The sequence below is a fragment of the Athene cunicularia genome, assembly GCF_003259725.1.
Source record: "Athene cunicularia isolate RWA chromosome 28 unlocalized genomic scaffold, athCun1 chr28_part1, whole genome shotgun sequence".
Classification (NCBI taxonomy): Eukaryota; Metazoa; Chordata; class Aves; order Strigiformes; family Strigidae; genus Athene; species Athene cunicularia.
In genome coordinates this window covers 71,469-77,578 of record NW_020799139.1, presented here as the reverse complement: position 1 = coordinate 77,578, position 6,110 = coordinate 71,469, and the positions used below count along the sequence as shown (strand labels likewise).

Here is a 6,110-nt window from a genome sequence, read left to right as displayed (position 1 = left end):
CTCCCTGGCAGAGGGGCGACCGGCTCCACAGGTGGCCAGGGCGCCCCTCGCCATCCCGCGGGCACCCCCGGCCCGGGCCGGCCCCCGCCGCCCTCGGCCGAGCCTGGCTCCGCACCCTCGCTGGAGCTCACCTGTCCCTGGGTCACCTTTGCAAGCGGAGGGGCTGGGAAAGCTGCCCGGCCTCTGCCTCGGGGCTTTTATGAGCCACCGAGGGGGGGGCGGCGGGAGGAGCGCCCAGGCGGAGACTCTTCGCTTTGGCCAACGGGAGGCCGCTCTTCCTTGCAAATGCAGAGATTGCCCAGATTACATCATGGAGAGCTGCCTGCGCTTCAGTGTAAAAGTCTCCTCCTCGCGTAAAGGCGGGTCGGAGGAGGGATGGCACACAGCAACAGGTCTGTCCTTTGGGGCGGCGACGCCTGGACCCCTCGGAAATGGGGCAGTGGCGGGGAAGCGAGCGCTGCCCGGGAGGGACACACGCTCGGGTATGCGAGGACAGAGCCAGCCGGGCCTCCTGCGCCTCCGTCCCACCGAGGACCTGCATGTTTTGCTCTGGGGATGCAAGTTGCTCAGCATCTCCCAGGACCAAACCCTGAGCAGCCTGTTCTCATCCTACCCGGGTTGCTCATACCCTCTGATTTCCCAGGCCAATGGACGAGTTTCACGCTTTCTCAGCCTTTATCATCCTGGTTTTGGAGTTTACACAAAACCCCAGCCCTCCATTTCTTCCCAAAGATACCGAGCCGAGTTGCAGGGCAGAGCTGAGTATCCAGCATCCATCTGGTTCTCTCATGTTGCTAGAGCAAGAAGGTCAGACAGTTATTCCCTCAAGTGTGCCAAAGTACAAATCACTTGCCAGTGAAAACAAATTTATTTCCTGGCCTTTACATCCAGGAACACGCATACGTTTCTGGCTTTGACTGGGGGGTGTCAGCTGGGATGGGTTTGTCTTGCACCTCTTAGATTGAAAATACATGGGTTGGAGACATGAGTTCTCCAAGACCACCCTAGATTGTCCTGAATGGTCAGATGGTTGAGGTAAAGCCTTGCCTTCTGGCATGTCCTGTGCACAGGATACGTTATTGCATGATACTAAAGGAAAAGTAATAATTGATTCTAACATTAATTAGCTAGAAATCAAAATGGTCCAAAGTTAAAGGTTTGGTCTAGGTAATACTTGAGATCCGCATTCAGATCTGATTTGGGGAAATCGCTGCCTGCTATAAACAGATCTCCTGCGGGTAAATACCGGGCTCTTAAGATCTGGATCTAAAAGCAGATGACATGAAGTAAGCCCATTTTCAAGTGGCATTGGATGCTATTCAAATTACAGCATGATTAGAATAAAGCCAGGCATTCTGTTTACAACTCCTTTTTTTCCTGGTCGTCAGTACCGTTGCGGATTATGGGCCAAATCCTTCAGCTGGTTTACATCAGCCAAGAATCTGACTGGCCACTGTGACATTTTTGTTGTTGCCTAAGATAAAAGATGGCTTTGAGCAGAACGTACCTGTGTTCAACATGAATCAGTGAATACCCTGGGAGGCTCAAACACTGATCTCCTGAAGGAGGAGATGGAGACTGAGCAGTACCTGATGACCTTGCAGTACATTAGTCATAGCATGAAGAATGTAGACCGGTATACGGGTAAAACAAGATGTTACAGCCTTGCTAGAACCTGGCCTTGAACGTGTGTCTGTGAGAGATGTTTCATTCCAGACCCAAATATGGAAGCCTTTTCTCTGGCTTTGTCCAGGTGAAGCAGGAATTGAGGGGAAATGTGTAAAGGAGAGGAGCTGAAACTAAACAGCATCTTATGGAAAATGCTGAGGAATGCCTAAGTCCCTCCGGAACACACATCAAAAGGACGGTGAGACTTGCATACCTAACTCTCTTAGAAGATCCTACTAGAAAGTAAACTCGGAGTAAGGGGCCGAGATGAGTGCTTACACCTATTATTACCCCAGGCGGATCTCTTCATCCTTAATTTCCCCTTTACCTCATTTGCTCACATGGACTCTCTCAGTTTGCTCTCAGTTCAGTCAATGTGGTAACTGCTGCTATCCCCTGGCCCAGACCTGTAGCTACAAAATCGTCTTTGATTTTCCTCAAGGTTCCGCTTGGAGTCTCTGCTCCTAAGTCAAATGAAGAAAGGACCCACTGAGGTTAAAGAAATAGGCCATGAGGAACAACGAAGAATAAACCCTCCAGCTGCACGTCTGTGAAGAACAGCCATTTTACAGTTGCTCACGGGGGATGAGAAGGGTACGGGCACTGCCTGTTTTCCTGAGATGTAGCCTCTTCTTTTAGAGGTTATCAGGCAGGACTGGACTCAAGTCCTCTCCATGCCATGTAACCAGTCGTTCTGGCCAGCGATTTCAGGTGAGACTTCAGAAACTTGATTTTCAAAGGGATTGGTGTTGTGAACATGAGGCAAACCTGTCAAGCCCAATCTGGCTCAATCCTGAGCTATTAATTCAAAAGATTTATCTGAAATGTAGGGTCTACTGCGAGAAGAGACCTGGAAACTCATCGTATCTGTGGCAGGTTCATTCTCTCTGGCTTTTCCACCTTGGGAGACTCCTCTGCCTTGCTCATTTGCATTCCAGATTCGTTTCAGTGGAAGAGGGGATTGGACAGATTTTTCTCGTGGAGAAAGTCTGGGATAAACTTAGAAGCCACAACAGGAAAGGTCACCATTTTATTTAATTATTTCAAGTTGTTTTCCACCCCCTACTCAGAGCAGCCCTCGCCACTCAGTAATTAGCAACCAAGCGAAGGGGGAGCAAGCTGGACTTTGGCCCCAACTGACCTGATTCGGTACGACATGTCTGATTAATGCACCTGGTCACATGGCAGCTGCCAGCGACTTGTTGCTGGGCATCCAGAGGTTTCCAAGGGAACCGCTCCTTCTCCTGCCGATGCTCCTCAACAAGTGCGGGAAAGCGGCGGTTCGGAGGCCCTGACGCCCAGCCGGGTGGAAGACGGGAGCAAAGGTGTGTGGAGAAACACTCAAAAATAGAAAGCGCCCACGCTGAATTTAGCGATGCTCCGCAGCAGAGCGGCTCGGACAAAGCCCCCTGAGCAGAGCGGAGCGGTGCGTGCTCCTATCCCCGAGCCACGGGACTGCCTCTGCTCAGCCCACCCCGCCGTCCTCTCCTGCGCACCCTCCCTTGTGCACGCAGCCGTAGCTGCTGCACACCTATCCCAGCCCACGCACGCGTCGCTCATGCACAATCCTACACACGCCCCATCAAACCGAAGACACATCACAAACAAAACAACAGCTACGTGCTAACAGAGACAAGCTCCCAGCCCCCGTGTATTCTCCTCTTTTCACAGAGGAGCTCTACCACAATTTTGAGACCCCTTTCCTGAGCTGGGTTTAAAACTCTCTTTCATATTACAGAGCCCTTTATGGACAGAGAGACAGTCCCCTCGAAAGCTTTCTGCCACCGCACGCCCAGATCCAGCCTACCTATGTGGACTGGCACAGAGCTCCCACGTAGACCAGTCTCATCTCCCTCCCCCAAATCCCTCTCCCCGCACACGCAGCCTGAGTGCTGCCTACACACAGGCGTGGCAGCTTCCCCATCCACAGCCGCTCTTCACACCTCCCCTCCAGACACACGTCCTTACACAGGCACACGCTCTGCACTACTTGCAGGCATCTCTCTCTGCGCACGCACTTCTGCAGACTTACACTCACACCCTTGTTTGTAGGCGTTCCTGCTTGTTTGCACACAGACGGAGACACCCTTACGCATGTGCACGCACACTCACGCTTCTACTCCACGCTCCCCACAAGCTGCACGCTCACCCTGAGCACGCAGCCGCTGAGATGCACAGCTCGGGATCGCTTGCTGTGCGTGCACCCGTAAATGTATGTTTTCAGCGTCCACCAGCACACCCCGACACCTCTGCCAGGGGCTTCCACTAGCGTGTACCCCCTCATCCCTTCTGCCCTGCCTCAGAGCTGCAGGGGTTGTTTCGGCGTTGTCTCACAAGCCTGGCGTGAGCTATACACACGTACACAGGCCAGCAGTTCTTGGCAGTAAATATAAAGTCCCTGAACTAGCGAATGCAGTTGACTTGGCAAGTAGCACTGTCTGTAATACCAGTCTTCCAAATACACCAGGCAGTCTTAACAGCAGCCTGTCTTTCCTCTTTTCCCTTTCACGGAGATGGAGGACGATGGGGAGGGTGTGTATATCTGCACTCTGTGCTCTGACAGTAACTTCCCAAGCTCGTTAACGCTGCTCCAGTTTTTGTTAGTCGTGGGGTAAGCATTAGCCGCAGTGAGGCTCCAGAGGTTGTTAGCGCTGTGCCAGGAGACCTTCCATTCAAATCTCATGTACACCTGATCCTTGGCAGCAGGAAAGTCAGCTTCACTCAACTGATTTTTGTCGAACAACACCGATTTATCCCCGCTGACACAACGGTTTGCATTGTTGAAGGACGTAAACACTCAGGGAAACTGGTCTCAAACGTGCTGGGTTCCTTACACCCCTACCTTCCAAAATCTTTCACCTTTTTCCCAGGAAGGGAAATGCATCCTTGTTCACTCTCTGGATCAAACTGCTTTCAGGTGATGCTTATCCACTATTTTTTATCTAATTTTCCAGACTAGAGCATGAACATGCAAGAATACAAGATGTGAACAGCGTCATGTAGCAAACTGGATTTACATGACGGGAAGGGAAAGATTCAAAGGGTCTGGTTCCTCTGGCTCTTAACTCAGTTTTACACCACATGTGATACAGGAGGTATATCAGACTGAGAAGAAATATTATTTGGACTAAGCTCAAAGGCTTAAGCAAGAGGAGGCATGTTCAAAACTGCATATAAGACAGTGTAAGTTAACAATGCAGCCAGGAAGGTGTAAGTCCATGGAGGGCAGAAAAGGCTACGAATGAATAACTGCTTGTTAGAGTCAAGGTCTCTGTACCAGCATATGTAAGGAACCAGACATATTTGTGTCAGGGTGAGCTGTCTCTCACCGTGTTCAAATTATGCGTGTGAGCAGGCACGCCTGCGAAAGTACAAGGATATGTTTATGTGTAATGAACACACTTTTAATGAGGTGTCTGCCAAAGGCACAATCAAGTACCAGCAGAATATGTTCATACCTCAGGGGAGAGTGTGGAAGTCTCCCTGCCTTTATCTCTGTGTTGTATTAAACCCCATGTGCATGTACTTGAACTTGTGACATTGAGACCATCAGGAATATAATGAGGAGAAAGAGGTCATTCAGACAAACTTGCCTGTCCTTGGTTGAGTTTGTGTTCATGTCTTGAGCAACAGACTCTCAGCTGCTGAAGCAGTTAAAAGGAGAATATTGTAAAAATAAAGCCCATGCTAACTGAGTAAACAAGGAGCTTGAGAACTGGATCTGTCAGGGGCTAGAGCAGCTTGTAAGCAGAGGTTAAAGGAAAAAAAATAAGATAAATAAAAACAAGCTGAAGAGCAAACAAGAGCACTGGAGGCAATATTTTCATAAGCATTAAAACTAGAACCTATGTTCCATTTTCAGATGTGGTTTTAACACATAGAAGTCAAAATCACATGACCTTTCAATAAAATCTGGGATTCTATCTCCCTTAGATATTTCAGGTGATGTTTCTCACAACAGGAGAAGTTGGTGCTCCAGCGAAATTACCAGGCAAGTTTAAAACAAACAAAAAGAAGTGCTTTTTCACACAGCACGTAATTAAATTTTGGAGCTCATTTGCCACAGGATATTGTGTAGACTGAAAGTATAAATAGGTTCAAAAGGTTTTAGACAAGTTTATGGAGGTTTGGTCTATCAGTGGCGATTAAACTTAATAGTCTGGATGCAACATCCAGGCAGTCCTCGCAGATTGCTGGAAGCCACAAAACTACAGGTGGGAGAAGCCTCGTTCTTCATGTACCCTCGTACACTGTCCTAAGTATCTTGCTCTACTTACTACGAGGGCCGGTACACTGGGATAAGAACACGTCTGCTGCAGAACAGTCAGACCGTGTTTATATTCCTAAACATACCGTGAGTCACCAATTTAGGCTTTCAGAGGAATCTTAAAAATCAGACACTTAAGAACGCTGATCTTTAGTGATCCTCATTCATTCAGCTA

At 49.3% G+C, this 6,110-nt stretch overlaps 1 long non-coding RNA gene across 2 annotated transcripts in view; it reads right to left on the bottom strand.

The window, feature by feature from the left end:
- The window catches only part of LOC113489406, a 12,003-nt gene extending 11,793 nt beyond the window's left edge, over positions 1–210 (bottom strand). For both annotated transcript variants that reach the window (XR_003400035.1, XR_003400036.1), the window contains exon 1: positions 132–210. This is a non-coding gene — a long non-coding RNA (uncharacterized LOC113489406). The remainder of the gene's footprint in view (positions 1–131) is intronic.
- Between the last annotated feature and the right edge of the window lie 5,900 nt (positions 211–6,110).